This window comes from Oncorhynchus nerka, linkage group LG22 (genome assembly GCF_034236695.1).
Source record: "Oncorhynchus nerka isolate Pitt River linkage group LG22, Oner_Uvic_2.0, whole genome shotgun sequence".
In the NCBI taxonomy this organism is placed as follows: Eukaryota; Metazoa; Chordata; class Actinopteri; order Salmoniformes; family Salmonidae; genus Oncorhynchus; species Oncorhynchus nerka.
The window spans coordinates 24,032,751-24,059,715 of record NC_088417.1 but is presented as its reverse complement, the minus strand read 5'-3'; the positions used below and the strand labels follow the sequence as shown (position 1 = coordinate 24,059,715).

Below are 26,965 nucleotides of genomic sequence, written 5' to 3'. Positions count from 1 at the left end.
GTAAGGGTTAAGGTTATGCATTAACTCTGAATGGTTAAGGTAAGGGTTAAGGTTATGTATTAACTGCATGGTTAAGGTAAGGGTTAAGGTTATGCATTAACTCTGAATGGTTAAGGTAAGGGTTAAGGTTATGCATTAACTCTGAATGGTTAAGGTAAGGGTTAAGGTTATGTATTAACTCTGCATGGTTAAGGTAAGGGTTAAGGTTATGTATTATCTCTGAATGGTTAAGGTAAGGGTTAAGGTTATGCATTAACTCTGAATGGTTAAGGTAAGGGTTAAGGTTATGCATTAACTCTGAATGGTTAAGGTAAGGGTTAAGGTTATGCATTAACTCTGAATGGTTAAGGTAAGGGTTAAGGTTATGTATTAACTCTGCATGGTTAAGGTAAGGGTTAAGGTTATGTATTATCTCTGAATGGTTAAGGTAAGGGTTAAGATTTGGGATGACGTACATTTTTTTCCCTCAAAAACACACTTCTATCATTTGATTTGAATTTGCGACCTTTGGAATGAGAGGCAGATGTTTACACTATTCCGCCATCCCCTAATGCCTTAGTAAAAGTGAAATCTACTTGAACCTAACAACACTCACTGTTGCCCCTAGTACACTGTTTCCACGGCATCTCCCGATGTCCCTCAGACATGGATGGACGTCGAATACAGACTTGTATCCCGGGTGACTTGGCTGAGCTTCACAGCCATATGATTTTTCTCTCCGTATTCTGATAAAGATTTAAAGCTGCTGTCAGGCAAATCAACTTCATCTGACAAGATAAGACAAAATAAGGTTGTTAAAAGCCAATCATAAAACATAGTTTTCAAAAGTGTGATTTGTGCCAGAATAGCTACCTAAAGACCATTGATTTAAACACATCCCAGAAACTGAGATGGTAATGATTTAGAGGAAAAGACAGAGAGGGTAAATCATAAAATATAACATTTTAGTATGGAGCTCTGAAAGGATTGACCAGGGATTATTTAATTGATTCTAGATTAAAACCTTCCAAAGTAAAGTGAAGGCCACCCCAAGGCAGAGATGATGCAACATTTACAAAACTATGTTGTTTTTTGGGTTTATATTAAAGGGATAGTTCAGGATGTTGGCAATATACTTCCCCAGAGACAGATGAATTTGTGGATACTATTTTTATGCCTCTGCGTCCAGTATGAAGGAAGTTAGATGCCAATGCTAACTAGCGTTAGTAGCTAGCGCTCTAGCTGTTCACATTGACTCCCAGCTCAAACGCTAGTTGGCAACTTCCTTCAAACTGAACACAGAGACACAAAAATGATATCCACAAGTTCATCTCTCTTTGGGGAAGAAGATAAAGGGCTTTATTCCCAAAATCCTGAACTGTCCCTTTCTTTTCTGCAAACAATGTAAGCAAATATCAAAAGAACACACAGAGATTGTCACATAAGAATCGAGTTTCTATTGCCTGAGCAATGTAATCTGCATTAACCCATTCACTTCCTTGTACTATATTCAGTATAATATAAAAATATGCCACTGAACAAATTCTGTTTGGTGTAAATGCATGACATTTGGGGTCAACATAGTTGTTACAAGTGTCTACAGAATGGACCATCACACCAAGGACATCTAGCCAACTTGACACTGTGGGACTCATTGGAGTCAACATGGGCCAGTATCGAAAGTGTTCCACAACCTTCTCCCTCAACGTCAACAAAATGAAAGAGCAGATTGTGGACTTCAGGAAACAGCAGAGAGCGCACGCCCTATCCATATCAACGGGACCGCAGTGGAGAAGCTGAAAACTTCCTGGGCGTACACATCACAGACGATCTGAAATGGGCCACCCACACAGACAGTGTGGTGTAGAAGGCGCAACAGCGTCTCTTCAACCTCAGGAGGCTGAGGAAATTTGGCTTGGCCCCTAAGACCCTCACAAACTTTTACAGATGCACAATTGAGAGCATCCTGTCGGGCTGATTCACTGCCTGGAACGGCAACTGCATTGCCCACAACCGCAGGGCTCTCCAGAGGGTGGTGCGGTCTGCGCAACGCATCACCGGGGGCACACTGCCTGCCTTCCAGGACACCTAAAGCACCGGATGTCACAGGAAGGCCAAAAGGATCATCAAGGACATCAACCACCCTAGCCACAGCCTGTTCACCCCGCTACCATCCAGAAGGTGAGGTCAGTACAGGTGAATCAAAGCTGGGGCCAAGAGACTAAAAAACAGCTTCTATCTCAAGGTCATAAGACTGTTTAATAGCCATCACTAGCCGGCTACCACCCGGTTACTCAACCCTGCACCTTAGAGGCTGCTGCCCTATATACATAGACATGGAATCACTGTTTATTTTTTACACTCAGTCTATATTATTGTTATTTGACCTGTTCTTAGCCTACATATGCCAAATGTATTATTCAACTCATTGTCGTTTGTGAACTACAGACGTTTTTCTATCGTACTATATTTAGTGGTTGGACACATGAGGTTACTGTTTTTAAAGCATCTCACAAATCAAGTCATGTGTTCTGTCTCAGGGTCCCAAGCTTGGCGATGAGCTTGGAGGGGACTACGGTGTTGAGCGATGAGCTGTAATCAATGAAGGCGAAGGAGACATGTTGATTGAAATTGGGCATTATGTGTCTTAATGATGCGGAATGAAAATCACTGACAACAAGGAAAGCAGCCTCCAGTTCGTTAAGTGCCAGCTTGTTGTTTTTCTTGTCCTGAGGTGGAATATATACAGCAGTCACGATAAAAGCTGGAAACTCTCAGAAGGTAGAAGGGTTGGCATTTGGCCATGAGGTATTCCAAGATGGGTGAACTGTGGATGAAGACTTCCACTGCACTAGAGTCAGCACACCATTGTCTGTTGATGAAGAGGCATACCCCTCCGCCATTGATTTTCCTGAATCCAATGGCCGCTCGATGAATGGAGAATCCATCGAGTTGGATAACCATGGGGGGTATCTTATCCGAAAGCCATGTTTCAGAAAGGCAGAGAATATTGCAGTTACCAGAGTCCTGTTGATAGCAAATCGGATGTCATCCATCTTATTATCAAGTGGCCAATTGAATGGAGGGAAGAGGTGGCCAGTTTTCCCTTAATCTTGCCAGGACTTTCCTGTCTCTTTTTGTCTGCATTTCCTCTTGGGTAACCCCAAAAATTGGATCAGAATTACACAACAAGCCCAGGGCAGATGAGTTGAAGTCGAAGTTGAAGCCGGAATTGAGCTTAGTAACTGCCGATCTGGTGTTCAAAAAGGATCGTCGATCATAAGAAATAATAGTGGATACATTCATTTTGGCGTTGATTTTCTTTAAGACACGTTATCTCTACCATGTACTGTATAAGATGTTAAAAACAAAATAGCAAATTTGGGTTGGAGCTCGCAAGACGGCAATCCTACAATACGGCACCATCTGGGGTATTCGAAGGACTATTTATCCATGTAATATCAACATTATGATGTGTTTGGACATGATTTTCTGTTTTGTTTTGGTCCGCTACGCACAAGCAGTTGTTTAATAAGCGCAGAGGTCAGGGTTTTTCTTGCAGCGGGGAAGGAAATTGAGTTTGCACAAAGTCAAATAGGGGCTCAGTTCCAATTGGATCATTAGGCCTGTCCCCTTACCCGCTATAGCCCTCTGAGCAGTCAAGCCTGACTATGCCACATGCAAAGATATCCCCAACTGCAAGGGACACATATTGATTATTTAGGGCTTTTGGATCTTAGAGAATGTACTCACAGTTACGTACAGTATAATGCTTTTGCCACTAAAAATCAAGGTGAAGGGGAAATATGCCACAGGTTTTTGTTAGTAAATTGATTTTTTTTCTTCATGTATCGGTTTCACATAGTCAAAGTTGAATTGTCCATTTTTGTTTCAGAAAACATCATGGCAGATAAACAATTAAGGCTAAACCTGGGTGGACATAACTCATCTAACAGACATATTATGTATGCTTGCTCTCGGTTCACGTGGAAGATGCAGTCTCAAACCTGCAATGATAAAGTAGAAAAGTAGGCTATGATGTATGAAATGAATCCTCCCATAGCTCATGTACTGTATGTGAATCATTCTGCTAGAAGGGTTTTGAATATGACTGTTCTCCCAGCGCTTTGCGATGTGTCAGTGTGATGTTATTTATGTGTAATGGATATAGACCTTCTCTGTAGGATGGAGTATGTTCTATGTTCTGGATGGATCCAGTCCAGTCTTATTAGATGGAGCCGGGGGGCCATATGGCCTTCGGGCCTTGGAGTGATGTTGGGGAGGCACTCTAGTGTCCATGTGAGAGCACGGCAGCAATGTAATGACTAGGGCACACACTTGACAAACGGCTGCATGCATGCACACACTCTTACATACATCATACTACGTATGCACACACACACACACACACACACACACAACACCTTACTTTCCCTCAATGTACACACACGGACGGACTCGCGCAAACACTCTCTTTTACACTCTCACGTATGATAGACTGCCAGCCCGTAGCCATCTATCTCACCTGGACTAATGAAGTCTGTCGTTGCTGACAACCATCAGTCATGCCCTGTGAGGAGGGCAGTAATGAAATGTGTTGGGCACCACGTAAATGTATCTACGCCTGCATCAGCTGGGCCAGAGAGAGGGAGGGAGAAGGAGAGGGGGGATGAGAAGTGGAGGGGGGAGAGAGGTGAGAGACAGAGGATGTATAAGAACAGATAGAGTGGAAGAAATAGGGGAGGAAAGAGAGGAGGTACAGTAAGATGGAGAAGGAAAGAGAGATGGCGAGATGGAGGGGGAGAGAGCAAGGGAGAGATGGAGAGGGACTAAGATCAATTGGGAGTCTATCAACAGCAACAGCGGTGATGTCTGCCGGAGTTATTTGTTACTGTGCCAACAGGGAGTTCACTAATTGACAGCGGGAGTTGAGTTGGGAGTGACGTGAGGGGATAATGATGGAGAGCTTGCTTGTGTGCTAGTTTACTTTACTGTAAGGTCAAACGTGAAGAGCATGCTAACGTATTTGTTAGTGTCAGTGAGTGGAAGTGTATGATTTAAGGGGGTTAACTTTGGAGTGTGAGGGTGTTCAAATGCTTTCTGGTATACTTTACAATAAGGAGACAGGCAGTACATGTCCATTAAAACATGGAAACTAAACAAACTACTCTGTGTTATGGGCTCACAGTACAATCCTATAGAGCCTTCACCTTTTAACCCTGATGACCACACACATAAACCCTGACCTCTTGACACTCAATAAACCAGGCCAAAACAAACTGCACCTGTATTAATGATATCTAGCTCAGAATACAGACGGTACAGACTGGGACAGATCAATATTTACTGAGACAGGGATCTCTCTCTCTCTCTCTCTTCTCTCTCTCTCTTTCTTCTCTTTCTCTCTCTCTCTCTCTCTCCTCTCTCTCTGTTGGTCTGATTGGACTTGCAGCCAACTGAGGTATGGACAGAGAGGTGAGTTGTAGAGTATTTATGTATGAGGCCGGTGTTGACGTCAATGGAAGCAGCTCTAGTCGATATGTCAGTCTGCTCTGAGACAGGAGGGACTATAGGTCTACTACTAAAGATGAGTTTTGAATGGCAGATGTCAGAGAGAGCAACAAGACTTTTGAATGGTTCTTGAATCAAGAATTACAATATAGACCGCCTTTGAAGAAAAGTACAGTACACCTTTCCACAACACAAAGGTTGGTGTTGATTTTCATTAAGACATGTTATCTCTACCATGTATATGTTGTCATGTATGGCGTGTATGTAATGTACATATGTCATGCAGGATAACACTGAGGAGTTGGCTAAATGGGAACAGACTAGCTGACTATCATGCTAGCAGACCAGCGGGCTAGCAGCAGGTTGAGTGACAGCCAAAGATCCTGTGGGAGATACGGTATCTCTGTCATTTAAATCTCCCATGATACAACAGTCATTTTCCCCTCAGGGTACTGACCGTTTTCTAAATGATGTCATAATATCTGTCAGAAACCAGACAAGCAGAAAGCTGTGGCCACCAGCGAGCGAGTGAACATTGAATGCACAATGAGTGAACACCAATTGAGCGTTGTCTAAACATTGAATGCACATTAAATGTCACATTGCACATTGCAGCTTCTCTGTAAGGTTGCTGCCCAGCCTTTAAAAAGTGAAAAGAGAGACATCAAGCTGCCACAGTAGCTAGATTTCCATCCAAATGGCGACAGATGTTTTTTTTTTTTTTACTCTGTTTATTCAGTTTTACACACAAGACAAAACAAAACAATATAAATAATATACTCAACTAGAAAAAATACAAAACCATCCCCCCAAAAATTAGCTTTAAAGATAGCGTACTTTAGACAAGTTAAACACTCCGGGTAGTAAATGGCGACAGATTTTCATGTGAAAATTCAAAAATCTGCCTAAAAACAATCCGCGCATTTTCTCATCAGACATGCGTTTCCATCATATTGACTCGCTGACGATAAAAGACTGTGTGAGATGACGTTGTGCACATAAAAATACCTTTTGCAGTTAAATTCCCATGTACCGAATAAAAAATAGAAGTTAAATGGGTTTCCATTGCATTTTCAAATCTACTGATGGTAAAAAAAATGTTTTAAAAAAATGTTATATAGCGTGTGCCCACTCTGGTATTGACACGTGCGCTCTAGCCAACAGCTAGCAGATACAGTGCGGGTATAGCCTATATGATGAGATTATTATGGACAAAAGAGCAAGATTATTTTTGTGAAACTGCAGCCAAGCATAGATGATCATGTCACCAGAATAAGACCCTCAATATTTATTGGAAAAGAGCATCAAGCATAACTTGTAGCTTAATAAAATGCATGCTTTCTCAACGAGTCCTAGTGGTAGGACCACACAACATTCCATCGTGTGACTCCAAGTTTAGTTCGATATGATGTTTATTCTATCAATATTTGCGCATAATAGCGTTTCCACCAACATTATTCATTTTACACATACAAAAACATCCCACCTAGTCTAGCGTGTTTCGTTTTGTCGACATTTAGAACATTTTCCGACAAATGTTCTGTTTCCATCAGGCCTGTCATGACATTTCTTTATCCGATATGTACTTTACTCGGATGAAAATGTTGGATGAAAACCTGGTTATTGAGATTATAGACAAACACACAGGGTTATTTTATCCCCAATCCTGTTGTCAGATGTTTTCGCTGTCAAACTATTTCCACAAGAGATAACACAGATTAGGATTATACATCACTATACATCATATTAATGTCCTGCATGTCTGACTGTACTAGAGATTCCTTTTTGACCAGGTAAACTGAGGTTAACACAGGTACGAAATATTAGGGAGAGATTCAATAAATGAAACAAAAGAAGAATGACTTCCCCTTTCAAATAGTTGTTCAATCTTTTCAGATGGTTCATTTTTCCGTCAAGCCCTTCAAATGCACTGAAGTGCTCCCCTTGGAAATGTTTGTGAGTTGCATGTAATTGTGTTTTTGAGGTGGATCACGATTGTGATTTTGACTGATGTTTGTAGCACTCCCTAACGCATTCACTTAAAGCATTGTACCCACACCTGTATATTTACTTGAATTATCTCACAGTATAATCAGTATAATGGCTCACCTAAGTTGACTTCATTGATTTTCAAGCCATGAAAAAGCAGCTGTGGAGAAAAGGACAATTAATTGACAGCTTGCTGCCAGTTACCATGTTAGATAATATCATCAGGAATGATCTGCTGAGCCAGGTATATATGTTTTACTCAAAATGGCCTTAATGCATCATCAGAATTGGCCGGCTAAATATAGTGGGCTTAGCTAAGTGTTTTTATCAGAAGGGGGGCAGGGAGAGTGAGAGACAGCAAGAGACGATAGGGGGAAGAGAGAGAGAGAGAAATGCATCCTCTAGTTGGTTTAGTGACTAATCAGCAGATTGAACTGTTTGAACCCACACTCTTAGAAAAAATGTGTCCAAAGGGGTTCTTCAGCTGTCCCATAGTAGAACCCTTTTTAGTTCCAGGTAAAACCCTTTTTGGTTCCAAGTAGAACTATTTTTGAAGAGTGAGAGAGAACCCAAAACAGTTCTACTTTGAACCCAAAGGGATCTATTATGGGGACAGCCGAAAGAAGCCTTTTAAGTTCTAGACAGCACCCCTGTCTGCACCCCTGTGTGGGTTCATCCCTGATAACTCACATCTCTGTCTGTGTTATCCTCTACTACTAATGGACAGAGAGGAGATGAGATAGGCCAAACAGAGATGGACTGCTAGGGGGAATATTTGTTTTCGGATTTAGCCAATTTAACACCTGATGTGTTTCAAGCTTCAGGGGTGAGAGTAAAGGAGACGTTAGATCGAATAAGTATAGAGAGAGGGAGAGCGAAAGAGAAAGAGAGAGAGAGGGGGAGGGAGGGAGAGGGGGATAGAGAGAGGGGGGATTGTGTGTGTGTATCAGGAGCCACAGCTCGATAGGTTATGCCACAGGAGTGCAATCCTGTCCTAGTTAATGATTGGTCTGTCCGTAAGGGGAAACTGACAATATTGTGGTGAAATAAGGTGCCGATATCTCCACTGTTGACGGGTGGAACTAGAAGTCATTAGTCCAGAGATGTCATAGGAAATGCTGAGACTTGAGTCCCCATGGGCCCTGCTTTGAACCTCCTGTAGCTAATACACACACAGGGGCGGACTGGCCGCCTGGCATTTCGGGTAAATGCCAGATGGGCTGGTCCATTTTTAGCCCAGTCTGGCTAATAATGGGGACCTCAAGAAATAGGCTTGTGTTGGGGGCTCAAGGAAAAGAATGGGCCATGTGGGGGTCTTGAGGAAATAAATGGTCTGGTTTGGGGGGGGGGGGGGATGTCTGTTGTGTTAGAAATGCCAGGGCTAATTTCTGCTCCCAGTACACAACTGCACACACACACACACACACTTTTAAGGTTCCTCCTTTAAAAGTTGCGAGCTTGTACCGCGGCACTTAGAGGTACCCAGCGTCACGGCTTCATTGCCCCAGACCACCACAAGGGGGAGCTGGAGCACTGATTATGCAATTGGGTCCCAAGGTTTTTATATGACCAATCATATCGAGTGGTTCCAATGACGAAATTGACGCGAGCGACCCGTCTCTGGTGGCTTTCTTCAACAATGATGGCTGACAAAACATTACGGGGGAAGCAGATGTAAGTAGTTATAACATCATAACGAGTCAAGATAAAATTGTACAATTGAGAGGAATATGGTAGTTAATGTAGAAACAAACAATTGTGCTTTTTTTTGTCATAAAGTTAATTTACGAAAATCGCAATTTAGAAAGTTAACTGACTAGCTAACATTAGCCAGCTAGCTAGCTGGTGTTATGACATGAGTACAGTATGACATTGTAATTTGTGTTGTTTAATGTTTTAGGGACTCCTGAGAAAACCAGCAAATCAGGCTGTCATCTTGGGAAACAGTGGATGTAAAGAATCTAGCTAGCTAAAGCATTTACTGCAAATTGAATATACAATTGTGTAAGCTTGCCTTGCAATGTAGCTGAAGTAACATAGCTAACGTTAGCTAACTATTTACTTGCTTATTGTGTAGTGGAGGATAAAAATAACTGTACGCCTATGGATATGTAGCAAGCTACGGTATGTAGCCGATCTGTGTATGGGATCCAAAACGTTATACTGAACTAATATTCATACCAATCTATGAACCTCAGCTATCATAGTTGTTGAATCAACTTCATGTCTGAATGGCATTAATGAAGCCTATGGATTGAATAGAATATAATAACTTTATTGTGGCAAGGATGCAAGTCCTATATACTGTACATGTACTGTAGTTATTACCACGCATGAGATCCCCACATTGTAGCCTGTACATTGAATATATTCACTGATCATGTGCTCTTCCATGGCAAATAAAGGTGTGGTTCAGGTATGAATCTCTGAGACATTCTTTTTCAGTCATATCCAATACCAGGTGTATCAAACTCCATTCTTTGAATGATGCTGTGTCTGCATGTATGTATTACAATTATACACTTCAACAGTGTTTACCACTCCTGTTCCTGGGACATCAATGATTACACAGTGTAGCTATGCTATGCAGTAGACTAGAAACATGATTTAAGTAAAGGGTGATTTGTAATTCATATATACAGAAAGAAAAAAAAGTATGCATATCTAAGTCCCTTCATCTGCATTCATCTGAGGACACGGGATAGTATTTCAATGAGATACTTCATTTCAACCAGTGGAGAATGTGAAACGCTTTATTGAAAGAAGTTCATTATCCAGGTGTCATAAATACATAATGCATGCATTATAATTATAATAAATGTAATATTATATTATAAATGCAAGTTCAATCTGTACTTCAATGCACATATGGTGTATATTATAAAACGAGGAAGAAAGACGAGGTGGGAGAGGTGTAGAAGACAAAGGGAAAGAGGTAAGAACAGAGGCAGACAGCATATAATTAATGAATTACAGTGCTACCCTAATATTCTCTCAGTTCATCCCAATTACAGTGTCTCTAGCGGTGTCTCCTAACCAGCCTTGGGCACCCAGTTGGCCTGAAGGTTATCTTAAGAGCGGGTGAGGTGGCGATGACGGGACTGGCTTCCTCTCACACATCAAAACACACCTGAAGACGAGAGACAGATGTATAGAGAGAGAGCATGATTAAGCATGTTTTTATTTTTTATTTTAACACGGCCAGTCATCATAATCAGTAGGAGGTGAAATGTAAAACTGACCTTGGATCATTAACTCTGGGACTACTACATCCCTATCTGTATTTCAATGTAAAGCATCTCTATTGTAATCATTCCTGTTAAGCTGACCTCTCACCTATGATCATGCAGTGCCCTCTGTGTCAGCCAGTTCAAATGCGGGAGGGGTTCATCGACACAGCTGATATAACCTAGAGGATTTAGGGAGAAGGGGGAGAGGGATGAAGTGAAGGAGAGAGACTGTTATTGTGTGTGTGTGGTGTCACCTGGTGTCCTCACTAAGTGGCCAAACAGTACTTTATGCTGAAAAATAGACACATGAGGACAAACAATAGAAGACGCCATTATTAGACATAAATACCACTTGAAGCTTGATGACGACTTGATCATTTGAATCAGCTGTGTAGTGCTAATGCAAAAACCAAAATGTGCACAGGTATTTGGAACATTCCGATATGCCATAGCTGGCGAGGTGTCAGTAAACGTCGGCAAAAAAGCGTAATTACATTGTTTCCGCAGCACAGTTACAGTCAACAACGCTCTGGTTAACACGAAAACTGCCTAACCAGCTCTGCTAGGGCGAGTAAAATGGTCAGAGTGGTCTCATTTGTGTCTGGAAGTAGCTAGCAAGCTAGCCTACGTTTGCTTGGGTGCTTGACTGCCTAAACCCGAATGTCCAGTGTGCGCTCCTTGAGCGAAACGGTCTGAATTTACCCAGAGGGTTTTGCATTTTTCATGGAATAGAAACACCATAATATTAAACTAATTAATTAAGCAAGTACTCCCACGGGTCTGCAATATGGAAGACTATCAAATGCTTCTCAAAGATGCCCTCTGGTGGTCAAACTAGCAATAACTTGCAGTAACATAAAAAATGGCTGAGGATGAAATGACATGCCACAGAATGCTGAGGCAGCACGCAAGGTGTGCAGCAGTATGACCTAACTTTTAAAGGAGGAACCACTGATTTAAATTAGAATGATCAAATCAAATCAAAGATTATTTGTCACAACAGTGAAATGCTATTTACAGGCTCTAACCAATGGTGAGAAAAAAAGGTATATGTGTGTGTGTGTGTGTGTGTGTACCGCTTGCCATGCGGTAGTAGAGAGAACAGTCTATGACTGGGGTGGCTGGGGTCTTTGACAATTTTTAGGGCCTTCCTCTGACACCGCCTGGGGTAGAGGTCCTGGATGGCAGGCAGCTTAGCCCCAGTGATGTACTGGGCCGCACGCACTACACTCTGAAGTGCCTTGCAGTCGGAGGCTGAGCAATTGCCGTACCAGGCAGTGATGCAACCGGTCAGGATGCTCTCGATGTTGCAGCTGTAGAACCTTTTGAGGATCTCAGGACCCATGCCAAATCTTTTTAGTTTCCTGAGGGGGAATAGGCTTTGTCGTGCCCTCTTCACGACTGTCTTGGTGTGTTTGGATCAATCTAGTTTGTTGTTGATGTGGACATCAAGGAATTTGAAGCTCCCAACCTGCTCCACTCCAGCCCTGTCAATGAGAATGGGGACGTGCTCGGTGCTCCTTTTCCTGTAGTCCACAATCATCTCCTTAGTCTTGGTTACGTTGAGGGATAGGATGTTATTCTGGCACCACCCTGCCAGGTCTCTGACCTCCCCCCTATAGGCTGTCTCGTCGTTGTCGGTGATCAGGCCCACCGCTGTTGTGTCGTCTGCAAACTTAATGATGATGTTGGAGTCGTGCCTGGCCATGCAGTTGTGGGTGAACAGGGAGTACAGGAGGGGACTGAGCACGCACAATAGGAAATAATTGCTTTGGTCGTTATTGCTAATTTTGAGTTTTCTAACTTTCATCATCCAGATTCTTCAAATCAAGTTTAGTGTTTATTTGTTACAAGAGACCTGGTCTGAAATAGAAGTGCCTGCAACATTAAACACAAGTGGCTATGCAATAGAGTAAAAGTCAATAAACAATTCCACACCTTAATTTAACTCCCCTAATCAAATCAGTCTATTCTTTAAGATATGAATAATTTATTATGCCTGCGTCTAAGTCTCTGTTACATTCAGTGGCGTGTCCAGAACATTTTGAATCAGGTGGCCAAGGTGAGGCACAGACCCAGTTTAGGGGGGCCATAACATTTTGAATCGGGTGGCCAAGGTGAGGCACAGACCCAGTTTAGGGGGGCCATAACATTTTGAATCAGGTGGCCAAGGTGAGGCACAGACCCAGTTTAGGGGGGCCATAACATTTTGAATCGGATGGGCCAAGCCATAACATTTTGAATCGGGTGGCCAAGGTGAGGCACAGACCCAGTTTAGGGGGCCATAACATTTTGAATCGGGAGGCCAAGGTGAGGGCCATAACATTTTGAATCACAGACCCAGTTTAGGGGGGCCATAACATTTTGAATCGGGTGGCCAAGGTGAGGCACAGACCCAGTTTAGGGGGGCCATAACATTTTGAATCGGGTGGCCAAGGTGAGGCACAGACCCAGTTTAGGGGGGCCATAACATTTTGAATCGGGTGGCCAAGGTGAGGCACAGACCCAGTTTAGGGGGGCCATAACATTTCAAACCTTAATTGATGCTTTTTCAACATAAGTATGATGGTTTAACGCCTGAAATGCTTCAGCTTAGGTTTGATACATTTCCCTGTTCAAATAAATCATAAATTGATTCCAAAAGTTTTGTTACAGTGTTTGCATTCAAGGTCAGAATTTTATAGAAGGTTATTAGCATATAGCAGTAAATTAAATTGAAAGTCCCATCCAGAGTGCCAATTATACATTCGGGGGTCTCTATTTTTTTTAAGGGACCTCCTATGTGTGAATTTGTTATAGTAAAGACATGTGTAATTCAAAAAAATGTATTACCTTTGAATGTGTCGTGAACACAACCAGTCATGATGTTTTCATCTGATTGTCAAATGATTCAGTTCAAAAAGTACGTTAAGTAGGTTACCTGTATCCAAACAGTTTACTGTTCCATAACTATCCATGTTTCCTCATTTTCCTTCAATTAGCAAGAGGTTTAATCTATTTCACCAGAGAAAGCATCCAGTGTGTTCCCCATTAAAACTGTCACAGATACAGTAAACACGTTTTCACCTTTACATACTTGCTAGGCTTCCTTGAGTTACAATATCAGAAGCCTGTTCTAGAATGTAATAAGCCATTCTATAGTGTAAGAAGACTTAAGTAAGCCTTATAATTGTCCTAATCAAACACTGATAAATGAGTGTGTGCCCAGATTAACTTCTGACAGTTTCTTTCAAAATACCTATTTGGTACGTATAGGGATTTTGCTGTTCATATTTAAATTCAATGTTGTGTCTACTACTGTATGTGTATATCCCAGAGTCAAATTGATTCCTATTGTTGGCGTGCTAATGTATTTGACTTTGTTATTCCCCTCACTGATCCCCACAGAGGCGTAACTATGGTGAAAATTGAAAGATGTGACTGATATCTGACTTTTATAATTCTGTGACGGTAAACTGAGACACAATCTCAAGAATGCAATCAGCCTCTCAAATTACCTTTTGGCTTACGTTTGTTAGGAGAGCAGTAAAATCATCCTTCGTCTCTCTCTCTCTCTCTCTCTCTCTCTCTCTCTCTCTCTCTCTCTCACACAAATGCACATACACACATAGAGTACACACATAGAGTACACACACAGCGCTTCTTGAGCGAGGTGATAGATAGAGAGAGCGAGGAAGGAACCTTAAGGGTGAGGATAATAAAAAAGGGAGAAGTGGAGAGGTTGAAGGAGGGGGAAGGGTAAATGAGGACATAGTGGGAGGTTGAAGGAGGGGGAAGGGTAAATGAGGACATAGTGGGAGGTTGAAGGAGGGGGAAGGGTAAATTAGGACATAGTGGGGGTTGAAGGAGGGGGAAGGGTAAATGAGGACATAGTGGGAGGTTGAAGGAGGGGGAAGGGTAAATTAGGACATAGTGGGGGGTTGAAGGAGGGGGAAATGAGGACATAGTGTGGGGGTTGAAGGAGGGGGAAGGGTAAATGAGGACATAGTGGGGGGTTGAAGGAGGGGGAAGGGTAAATGAGGACATAGTAGGAGGTTGAATGAGGGGGAAGGGTAAATGAGGACATAGTGGGGGGTTGAAGGAAGGGGGAATGAGGACATAGTGGGGGGTTGAAGGAGGGGGAAATGTAAATGAGGACATAGTGGGAGGTTGAAGGAGGGGGAAGGGTAAATGAGGACATAGTGGGGGGTTGAAGGAGGGGTAAATGAGGACATAGTGAGGGGGTTGAAGGAGGGGGAATGAGGACATAGTGGGGGTTGAAGGAGGGGAAATGTAAATGAGGACATAGTGGGAGGTTGAAGGAGGGGGAAATGTAAATGAGGACATAGTGGGGGGTTGAAGGAGGGGGTAAATGAGGACATAGTGGAGGGGTTGAAGGAGGGGGAAGGGTAAATGAGGACATAGTGGGGGGTTGAAGAAGGGGGAAGGGTAAATGAGGACATAGTAGGAGGTTGAAGGAGAGGGAAGGGTAAATGAGGACATAGTGGGGGGTTGAAGGAAGGGGGGGTAATGAGGACATAGTGGGGGGTTGAAGGAAGGGGGTAAATGAGGACATAGTGGGGGTTGAAGGAGGGGTAAATGAGGACATAGTGGGGGGTTGAAGGAGGGGGAAATGAGGACATAGTGAGGAGGTTGAAGGAGGGGGAAATGTAAATGAGGACATAGTGGGGGGACATGAAGGAGGGGGAAGGGTAAATGAGGACATAGTGGGGGGTTGAAGGAGGGGGAAATGTAAATGAGGACATAGTGGGGAGGGTTGAATGAGGGGGAAATGTAAATTAGGACATAGTGGGGAGGTTGAAGAAGGGGGAAGGGTAAATGAGGACATAGTGGGGAGGTTGAAGGAGGGGGAAATGTAAATGGGGACATAGTGGGGGAGTTGAAGGAAGGGTAAATGAGGACATAGTGGGGAGGTTGAAGGAGGGGGAAATGTAAATGAGGACATAGTGGGGGGTTGAAGAAGGGGGAAGGGTAAATGAGGACATAGTGGGGAGGTTGAAGGAGGGGAAATGTAAATGAGGACTTAGTGGGGGGTTGAAGAAGGGGGAAGGGTAAATGAGGACATAGTGGGGAGGTTGAAGGAGGGGAAATGTAAATGAGGACATCGTGGGGGAGGTTGAAGAAGGGGGAAATGTAAATGAGGACATCGTGGAGAGGTTGAAGGAGGGGAAATGTAAATGAGGACATTGTGGGGAGGTTGAAGGAGGGGAAGGGTGAATGAGGACATAGTGGGGAGGTTGAAGGAGGGGAAATGTAAATGAGGACTTAGTGGGGGTTGAAGAAGGGGGAAGGGTAAATGAGGACATAGTGGGGAGGTTGAAGGACGGGGAAATGTAAATGAGGACATAGTGGGGGGTTGAAGAGGGGGAAGGGTAAATGAGGACATAGTGGGGAGGTTGAAGGAGGGGAAATGTAAATGAGGACATAGTGGGGGGTTGAAGGAGGGGGAAATGTAAATGAGGACATAGTGGGGGGTTGAAGAAGGGGGAAGGGTAAATGAGGACATAGTGGGGAGGTTGAAGGAGGGGGAAATGTAAATGAGGACATAGTGGGGGTTGAAGAAGGGGGAAGGGTAAATGAGGACATAGTGGGGAGGTTGAAGGAGGGGGAAATGTAAATGAGGACATAGTGGGGGGTTGAAGGAGGGGAAATGTAAATGAGGACATAGTGGGGGGGGTTGAAGAAGGGGGAAGGGTAAATGAGGACATAGTGGGGGGGTTGAAGGAGGGGGAAATGTAAATGAGGACATAGTGGGGGTTGAAGAAGGGGGAAGGGTAAATGAGGACATAGTGGGGGTTGAAGAAGGGGGAAGGGTAAATGAGGACATAGTGGGGGGTTGAAGCAGGGGGAAGGGTAGATGAGGACATAGTGGGGGTTGAAGAAGGGGGAAGGGTAAATGAGGACATAGTGGGGGGTTGAAGAAGGGGGAAGGGTAAATGAGGACATAGTGGAGAGATTACAGGAGGGGGAATGGTGAATGAGGGCATAGTGGGGAGGTTGAAGGAGGGGAATGGTGAATGAGGGCATAGTGGGGAGGTTGAAGGAGAGGAAGGGTGAATGAGGACATAGTGGGGAGGTTGAAGGAGAGGAAGGGTGAATGAGGACATAGTGGAGAGGTTGAAGGGGGGGAAGGGGGAATGAGGATATACAGTGGGGCAAAAAAGTATTTAGTCAGCCACCAATTGTGCATGTTCTCCCACTTAAAAATATGAGAGAGGCCTGTAATTTTCATCATAGGTACACTTCAACTATGACAGACAAAATGAGAAAAAAATTCAGAAAATCACATTGTAGGATTTTTAATGAATTTATCCGTGTAAAGGAAAGAATAAATGGAGCCATGTAGTATCGTGAGATTTTGAGTGAAAACCTCCTTCCATCAGCAAGGGCATTGAAGTTGAAACGTGGCTGGGTCTTTTAGCATGAAAATGATCCCAAACACACCGGAGAGGAAGGGTGGCTGAGGACATTTAAAGGTCCTGGGTGGCCTAGCCAGTCTCCAGATCTCAACCACATAGAAAATCTTTGGAGGGGTTGAATCTGTGTTGCCCAGCAACAGCCCCAAAACATCACTGCTCTAGAGGAGATCTGCATGGAGGAATGGGCCAAAATACCAGCAACAGTGTGTGAAAACCTTGTGAAGACTTACAGAAAACGTTTGACCTCTGTCATTGCCAACAAAGGGCATATAACAAAGTATTGAGATAAACTTTTGTTATTGACCAAATACTTATTTTCCACCATAATTCGCAAATAAATTAATTAAAAATCCTACAATGTGATTTCTGGATATATTCTTTTCTCATTTTGTCTGTCATAGTTGAAGTGTAGCTATGATGAAAATTACAGGCCTCTCACATCTTTTTAAGTGGGAGAACTTGCACAATTGGTGGCTGACTAAATAGTTTTTTGCCCCACTGTATTAGGGGAGGTTGAAAGATGGTGAAGGGTGAATGAATGAATTATACAGTATATTTACATTTTAGTCATAAAGCATTGACCTGAATCTGAAACACATACTTAATGTGTCTACTGCATGTGTCCCTAACATTCTCCCCCAAGAGGAATCTGTCAGAACAGGAGACAGGATGCGGAGGAGGAGGAGGAGTCTCTTTGCTTTGAGACTCGAAATTGAGCTCAGGTGCATCCTGTTTCCATTGATCATCAACTTGATTGGAGTCCACCTGTGGTAAATTCAATTGATAGGACATGATTTGGAAATTCACACACCTGTCTATATAAGGTCCCACAGTTGACAGTGCATGTCAGAGCTAAAACAAAGCCATGTGGTCGAAGGAATTGTATGTAGAGCTCTGAGACAGGATTGTGTTGAGGCACAGATCTGAGGAAGGATACCAAAAAAATGTGTGCAGCATTGAAGGTCTCCAAGAACACAGTGGCCTCCATCATTCTTAAATGGAAGAAATTTTAGAGCTGACCGCCTGGCCAAACTGAGCAATTGGGGGAGAAGGGCCTTGGTCAGGGAGGTGACCAAGAACCCGATGGTCACTCTTACAGAGCTCTAGAGTTCCTCTTTGGAGATGGGAGAACCTTCCAGAAAGACAACCATCTCTGCAGCACTCCACCAATCAGGACTTAATGGTAGAATGTCCAGACTTCTCAGTAAAAGGCACATGACAGCCCGCTTGGAGTTTGCCAAAAGGCACATAAAGGACTCTCAGACCATGAGAAACAAGATTCTCTGGTCTGATGAAACCAAGATTGAACTCTTTGGCTTGAATGCCAAGCGTCACGTCTGGAGGAAACCTGGCACCATCCCTATGGTGAAGCATGTTGGTGGCAGCAGCGTGCTGTGGGAAGGTTTTTCAGCAGCAGGGAATGGGAGACTAGTCAGGATCAAGGGAAAGATTAACAGAGCCTGCTCCAGAGTGCTCAGGACCTCAGACTGGGGTGAAGGGTCACCTTCCAACAGGACAATGACCCTAAGGCCACAGCCAAGACAACACAGGAGTGGCTTTGGGCCAAGTCTCTGAATGTCCTTGAGTGGCCCAGCCAAATCTCTGGAGAGACCTGAAAATAGCTGTGTTGCAATGCTCCCCATCCAACCTGACAGAGCTTGAGAGGATATCTTGAGAATAATGGGAGAATCTCCCCAAATACAGGTGTGCCAAGCTTGTAGCGTTATACCCAAGAAGACCCAAGTTTGTAATTGCTGCCAAAGGTGCTTCAACAAAGTACAGAGTAAATTCTGAATACTTACGTAAATGTATATTTCCGTTTTTAATTTTTAATTGGCTCAGCATCGTCCGGGTTTGGCCGTCATTGTAAATAAGGTTTTAACTGACTTCCCTACTGTAGTTAAATAAATAAAATATTTTAAAAAGATTGATGAGTGGAAAAAACTATTGAATCCATTTTAGAATAACGCTTTAACTTCTTATGGGCAGGTAGCGTCCCACCTGGCCAACATCCGGTGAAATTGCAGAGCGCGAAATTCAAACTACAGTATTATAAATATTTAACTTTCATAAAATCACAAGTGTAATACATCAAAATAAAGCTTAACTTCTTGTTAATCCAGCCACTGTGTCATATTTCAAAAAGGCTTTACAGGGAAAGCAAACCATGCGATTATCTGAGGACAGTGCCCCGCATACAAACACATGAAAAACATATTTCAACCAGGCAGGTGCGACACAAAAGTCAGAAATAGCGATATAAAAAATGCCTTACCTTTGGTGATCTTCTTCTGTTGGCACTTCAAAAGGTCCCAGTTACATCACAAATGGTCCTTTTGTTCGATAATGTCCTTCTTTATATCCCTTAACTTCAGTCAATAATCCACCCAGTTTCCCTCCATCAAAACGTATACAAAATTAATCCCAAACGTTACTAATAAACTTTTCCAAATAAGTCAAACAACATTTATAATCAAACCTTAGGTACCTTAATACGTAAATAAATGATAAAATTTAAGACGGAGAATCGTTATTGTGTTTACCGAAGAAAAATACCAAAGAACGCACTCTCTTCCACACACTTGGAAACACTACAGCCAAAATGGGAGCCACAACCATTTCTGGCTCATTTTTCCCAAAACCAGCCTGAAACTCTTTCTAAAGACTGTTGACATCTAGTGGAAGCCCTAGGAACTGCAATCTGGGAGGACCTGGCCTTAAAATAAAAGTGATAGCCATTGAAAAAAGTGGTAGGCTGAATTTATTTTTGGGGGATGGTTTGTCCTCGGGGTTTCGCCTGCCATATCAGTTCTGTTATACTCACAGACATAATTTGAACAGTTTTAGAAACTTTAGAGTGCTTTAGAGTGTTTTCTATCCAAATCTATATGCATATCCTATTATATACTGCCCCCTACCCAAGAGAGGGTAAAGTAACAAAATGTGTAAAAATTCAAGGGGTCTGAATACTTTCCGAATGCACTGTTTCTGGGTATACCAAACATTAGGAACACCTTCCTAATATTGAGATGCACCCCCCTTTGACTTTAGACCAGCCTCAATTCGTCGGGGATGGACTCTACAAGGTGTCGAAAGCATTCCACAGGGATGCTGAACCATGTTGACTCCAATGTTTCCCACAGTTGTGTCAAGTTGGCTGGATGTCCTTTGGGTGGTGGACCATAAAGCACGCAGGGAACTGTTGAACATGAAAAACCAAGCAGCGTTGCAGTTCTTGACACACTCAAACCATCTTCTACCACTACTCAAGTCTCCTCCCCTTCATCTACACTGATTGAATGGATTTAACAGGTGATATCAGTAAGGGATTATATCTTTCACCTGGATTTACCTGACCAGTGTATGTCATGGAAAGAGCATAATGTTTTGTACACTCAGTGTACACGCGCACACACACACACACACACACACACACACACACACACACACACACATATTGAAGGATAGAGGGAGGGCCTCTACAACTCCTAATCAAATCAAATTTGATTTGTGACATGCGCCGAATACAACAGGTGTAGTAGACCTTACAGGGAAATGCTTACTTACAAGCCCAACAGTTCTAGATATATAGTCTGACTGAAGTGTAGGGTCGTTTTCTCCTTCACAGTCGATTGGATTGATGGTGACAGAGACAAGGACTTCATGTCTGTCAGTATCATGCACAAAACATTTTGATTAGAAAACATGCATGCAATCACACACTAACACACAATCCCACCGCAGCACACACACTGGCACTATATCATAAGACACATTGCACAAAGACACACAATCATCCCTAACTAACACAAGCAAACACTATCACACTCGTGCAAAAATAGACACAATTTCATGCATGTATGAACGCATGCTGCCGTAAGCACACACACACACACACACAGACAATTCACTACTGCTCTTGGTCAAAGTGTGCACAAGTGCATAGTAGGCTTTGGAGTCTGGTGTCTGTGTTTATGTGTGGGTATGCATGTTCATTAATCACAGTTCAGGGCACAGACCCAGCTCACTGACCATGACACACAGGGTGTGATGAATATTATCGCTCCCCACCAGATCCTGCGTCCACTGTCACTCCTTTCACTGTAATGTCACCCGCTGTCACCCTCTGTTCGGTTTTCTGGGTAAAAAATGCACTGGGTTGTGGGTATGTTTACTCTGAAGGGATCACAGTATAGCCTTTATTTTATTTAGGCACAGGGTGCTGTAGCATATGTTTGATATAAGGCCTAACATTCACTCTTAGATCACTAAACTGAAACGGAGATTTAAAGTCCTTAAATTGATGTTTGAGCTTATACCAGCCAATCAACCGTTCAAAAGGATATGAACAAATCAACTGAAGTGTTAAACATTCTCTAAAGTAGATTATATATGCTTATGATTATATCAATTCCCCTTATATATCTCTCTCTCTCCCTTGCTCTCTCTTTCTCTCCCTTGCTCTTTCTCCCTTGCTCTCTCTCGTGCTCTCTCTCTCTCTCTCGTGCTCTCTATCTCTCTCGCTCTCTTTCTCTGTCCCTCTCTATCTCTCCATCTCTCTCTCCAGCTGTGGTGTGTGTACTGATTAATGAAAGTCATTCATTAGGCCATTGCCAGCCAGCTGACAACAGATGAAGCCTCTGGGAAATAAAGTCTTCTCTGGTGTGTGTGTTCTTGTGCATGCAATAGGTCCTTTAGGGGTGTGTTGCCTAATCTGATGTTCTATTCTGTATGGAACATATTGTTTGTGACTTCTCAATAAACATATAGTTTGTGCCTGTGTAACATATGGCAAGACTGATGCAATAACCATTAATACCTGGGAGGCTGTGAAGTTATTAGAGGGGGGCTTGAGTAGTTTTACCTGCCTGCATGATTAGTAGTGCAGTAAGGAAACACAATTTCCAGGGATGGGCCATTATATATTTTTTTCTCTCTGTTGTTGGTGGTAAATACTGTAAGCTTGTGAAGATTACGTTCTAAGCCTGGGGTTACAAAGGGAGAAAGGACCAAGGCCATATTGTATGTGGATGGCTGTATCGTCTTTGTAGTCTGCTCACTCACACAGGAAGCCCATATATGGCTCGCAGGACATCGGGAAGAAGGGCAACAGAATACTAACTCGAGTATTCTCCTCCTTTCCTTCCCCAGGTTGTTGTTATAAATTATATTGTGTTCTCAGTCATCTAACCTGGTAGAGTGAAGGTAAATAAATGAATAAATAAATCAGGGGTGATGGAGGAAAGGTGAAGAGGAAGGGAAGTGATTGATTACTGTTGGGACGGAGCCCACGTGTCTGGAATTCAGGGGATGGAACCTTCAGCAGGCCAGGGATCACAGTGGATGAGGGGTTTGTGGGGGAAATTAGGGGAGGAGGGGTGAATGGGTTTACAGGCTTGTTGACAATGTCACACCTTGGTAACAGTGACACCCACCATAGTAACATCATAGTAACCATGGTTTTTGAGCAGTAGTGTATCTGGAAATGGTGTGTAACACAATAAAAAGAGTTGGAGCTGCTACCACTAGAAATGGAATCATCAATGGTACTTTACTGTTAGCAAACTATTTTATAATAAAAAATGAATACCATTATTGATATGGGAAAGAAAAGGATGGAATGAGGGATTGAGTGGAGGAAGGATGGGGTAGATGGGAGGATTACTGTCTCCTTTTCTCTCGTCTTTCCACTTATTTCCACCAGTCTTCTTTGAAATGTATTGAGAAGTGAAAAGCTCGAAGGAATAATCGGTGCTGCCCCCGGCTGGGTCCTTTATATTACATGTAGTTCATTTTGACTGAGTCAGCTGTGTCTAGCATCTCAACCACCTCCTCGTCTCCTCCTTCTGCGCGTGTGTGTGTCTGAAAATACCTCTCATCTGTTGTGACAACTGATGCGTCTTTCAGTGTCGTCCTTCAGTGTCGAACTGTGTAGACAGTCATTGATCTTCAAGTAGTTTTGCATGCCGAACAACCCCAGGCAAAATCAGGAGCTTCGCTCGCTGACCAACAGGGCACCTTCAGCATTTAAATGCTAAAATGGCTTGCGTGATATTAGCATTTATTAGTTGAGTGACAACCTATGAAATAAGCCAGGTTATTGTTATCGATGCGCTGTTGAACATGTTGTTTTAGCGGAATAAAAGGAAGCTACCTGAGACACAGCTACACCTGCTGAATAGATTTGATTTGGATTGATCAGGTTCACCATCAGCTATAGTTTTGGTAGTTTTGCTTTAAACAATTAGTGTATATGGTCATGTTTTAGATATACACGGTTGCACACTGCATGGCCGAAGCAAGAGGAGAAGAGGTCAAAACCATTTGATTTGAGATGGAGGTGAAATCCAAAATTGTGCTATATATTCATTCATTGGCTATGTCATAGCTAATTTGTAAATAATAAATATTGATACATTACTATCTCAAACACTTAATCTGCAAAAATGACAAGTTAATTAGTGGGTGATGGTGATTTCAGCACCAAAGTGGGGGGTGGGAGAAACATAGGCTACATTGACCCCCCTAATCTGATAGTGGTATAGGGGTGGTAGATGCCTAGTCTTCCTTATGACTCAGATCAGGTGCCTACATAGTACATATACCATATACATACAGTATATCATTTATACACACACACCACACAAACACACACACACACAGAGAAGTCAGCTCAGACAGATCCAGTTCAGAGACCCAGCTCATGAGCTCCATCAGCAGCAGATTTTAATTTACAATGGAAAATGAATGTGCTTATGGAACAAATGTTAGTGCATGGAATCATATCGCATCGAACCGAATCACATCGATTTGTTCTCTAATCAAAGTAAATCTCACCGAATCACTTTAAACTAAAATGAATCGTTCCTGTGTTGTATCTAGTTACGTATAGAATCGTCTTGAAACAGAAAGATGCACATCCCTAGTGAGCGTGCATTCCAGCCTTTGCATGCATGTGTTTATCCCTTGAGGCTGCTTGGTCTTGTGTCCGTGCTGGGTTAAGGCATGCCAGCACCCAGTAATAAATCTGTTCTGTAACCAGCTGATTTGACCTGAAGGTTGCTGTTTCATTAACTGTCTGCCACTGGCATTTTCTCATCCCCCCTCTCCATGCCCAAATACACACACAGCATGGAACTCATCTGTTTGAAGAGGGGAATAAGCGATAGACCGCCTCGTCTCCACACGCCTACATAAGCACGAGTGTGGGCACACCCACACATACTTATGCACACACTCACACACACAAATGACTCATCCGCCACACTTCTCTTATTGATTCCGTTTTGTGATTGACCTATTGGAATACTAAATCATAGCCGTCACTCCAGAGCTGTCTCATCTCCTCACTCTGCTACTTTGATTGACAGACTGAATTACACTGTGTGGAGTCTCATTATAAAACATTGTAGCTCATGTGTTGTTGCATACAACCCACGTAAGATGTTCCCTGACGGGCAAAATTAAGTGCTTAGATCACATACCCAGTTCCATTAATTCACACAGTGTGGTTTAGTCCCTGTGTGATAGCCTTACTGCATCAAAAAGAAAGAAGAAAACAGACAACAAGATGTACTGACACAGACAGAAAGAGAGAGAGAAAGATAGAGCGAGGGAGGAAGCTGCTTTGATGGAAGCAGGAGGACTGACAAAGTAGGAGAGTGTTCTGATAAGATGGACTTCTATCTGTGTCCATGTTCTACTTTACTCTATCACAGTAGGGACATTTTGGAGGAGAAAGAGGCCTGTTTTTTATCTGAGTTTTTGTCTGACCTTGTTAGCCTGTGTGTGTGTGTCTGTGTCTGTGTGTGTGTGTCTGTGCGTGCGTGCGCGTCTTGACAAGTGATTTTACTCTCCTCTTTGACCGTCAGTGGAGGCTCACCTATTTTGGGCTGCATTTCAAAACAGGACAAAGGGCTGAACTATGTCTGAGCGTTTGAAGTGTGCATATGTGTGTTAGTGTGAGTGTGGTGAATGTAAATGGACAAGTCCCATTTCCTCTATATCTCTGCTTTGATTGTGGATCTTACCCTCCCTTTGCTAGCTACCATTGTTTTATGTAGTGATTGAGCGTTCCTCTCACTCTCTTTACCCTCTCATCTCTCTCTCTCACTCTTAGTCTCCCTATCTCCCTCGCTCTCTCTCTCTCTGCTCTTTCTCCTCGCTCTCTCATCTCTCTCTCTTCGTTTCCCTCTCTCTCTCGCCTCTCCTCATTCTTTCCTCCCTCTTCTCTTTCTCCTCTCTCTCTCCCCCCTTTCAGTCCCCTCTCGCTCGCTCTCTCGCGCTCTCGTTCTAATTCTCTATCTTTTTCTCTCTCCCTAGACTCTGACTGGATCACAGTTTGAAATGAGAACAATGAAATGGACAAAGAGAAGTGTTACACTAGACAAGGAGCTCACGCTGTGCAATCAGTGAGCAGCAGCCACTGTCTATGTAACTGGTTGTAGTTTGAGCCAATCGGGGCTAATGCAAGGTGTTTAGAGGGTGCTGTCCTTAGCTGAACATGGCTTGCGGCATATCCTTGAAAATATCTGCTCTGTGTCATCTGCAAAATGAAACTGAACTGGTGGTTCCACTGTAATGTATTTTACGTTTGTGTGTTATGCTGTTCGTGGATAAAAACAACAAAACCAAACCAACCCCCCACACACACACACACACACACACACAGACACACACAGCTGTGATATTTCAGTCATGCGAGTAATGTTTGAAGATGGTTCAGTAAAGACAAAACAACACAGATGTTGGAGATTTCGGAAATGTTTTCTTTCACAGATTTGCTACTTCCTATGATTAACAACATCTCCTTCTGTGATTGCACTTACTCAGTGATTGAAGGTGTGTGTGTGTGCCTGAGCATGTGTCTGTTTGTGTGTGTGTGTGTGTGTGTGTGTGTGTGTGTGTGTGTGTGTGTGTGTGTGTGTGTGTGTGTGTGTGTGTGTGTGTGTGTGTGTGTGTGTGTAAGGTGACAGCTAGCAGCGACTACCTACGTGTACATATTACCTCAATTACCTCGACTAGCAGGGTGCCCCCGCACATTGACTCTGTACCGGTACCCCCTGTATATAGCCTCCACATTGACTCTGTACCGGTACCCCCTGTATATAGCCTCCACATTGACTCTGTACCGGTACCCCCTGTATATAGCCTCCACATTGACTCTGTACCGGTACCCCCTGTATATAGCCTCCACATTGACTCTGTTCCGGTACCCCCTGTATATAGCCTCCACATTGACTCTGTACCGGTACCCCCTGTATATAGCCTCCACATTGACTCTGTACCGGTACCCCCTGTATATAGTCTCCACACTGACTCTGTACCGGTACCCCCTGTATATAGCCTCCACATTGCCTCCACATTGACTCTGTACCGGTACCCCTGTATATAGCCTCCACATTGACTCTGTACCGGTACCCCTGTATATAGCCTCCACACTGACTCTGTACCGGTACCCCCTGTATATAGCCTCCACATTGACTCTGTACCGGTACCCCTGTATATAGCCTCCACATTGACTCTGTACCGACTCTGTACCCCTGTATATAGCCTCCACATTGACTCTGTACTGGTACCCCTGTATATAGCCTCCACATTGACTCTGTACCGGTACCCCTGTATATAGCCTCCACATTGACTCTGTACCGGTACCCCTGTATATAGCCTCCACATTGACTCTGTACTGGTACCCCTGTATATAGCCTCCACATTGACTCTGTACCGGTACCCCCTGTATATAGCCTCCACATTGACTCTGTACTGGTACCCCCTGTATATAGCCTCCACATTGACTCTGTACCGGTACCCCCTGTATATAGCCTCCACATTGACTCT

At 43.3% G+C, this 26,965-nt stretch overlaps 1 protein-coding gene and 1 long non-coding RNA gene across 3 annotated transcripts in view; both read left to right on the top strand.

Annotated features, from left to right (window-relative positions):
• Positions 1-26,965, top strand: part of neto1l (neuropilin (NRP) and tolloid (TLL)-like 1, like) — a 179,512-nt gene that overhangs the window by 57,170 nt on the left and 95,377 nt on the right. The window lies entirely within an intron of this gene.
• On the top strand, positions 9,055-9,902 carry LOC135563760 (uncharacterized). The gene is made up of 2 exons (XR_010460467.1): positions 9,055-9,153; positions 9,380-9,902. It is a non-coding gene; the product is annotated as an uncharacterized LOC135563760 (long non-coding RNA).